Source organism: Mastomys coucha, chromosome X, assembly GCF_008632895.1.
Source record: "Mastomys coucha isolate ucsf_1 chromosome X, UCSF_Mcou_1, whole genome shotgun sequence".
Lineage (NCBI taxonomy): Eukaryota > Metazoa > Chordata > Mammalia > Rodentia > Muridae > Mastomys > Mastomys coucha.
In genome coordinates, this window is record NC_045030.1 from 160,548,194 (window position 1) to 160,548,432 (window position 239).

Below are 239 nucleotides of genomic sequence, written 5' to 3' on the forward strand. Positions count from 1 at the left end.
TTTTTTCAGTTGGGAGACCATTAGTGACTTTTTCTTTCTATTCCTTTAGGGGATATGGGGCTTTTCAGTTTGTTTATCTGATCCTGATTTAACTTTGGTACCTGGCATCTGTCTAGAAAATTGTCCATTTCATCCAGATTTTCCAGTCTTGTTGAATATAGGCTTTTGTAGTAGGATCTGATATTTTTTTTGGATTTCATCAGTTTCTGTTGTTATATCTCCCTTTTCATTTCCAATTT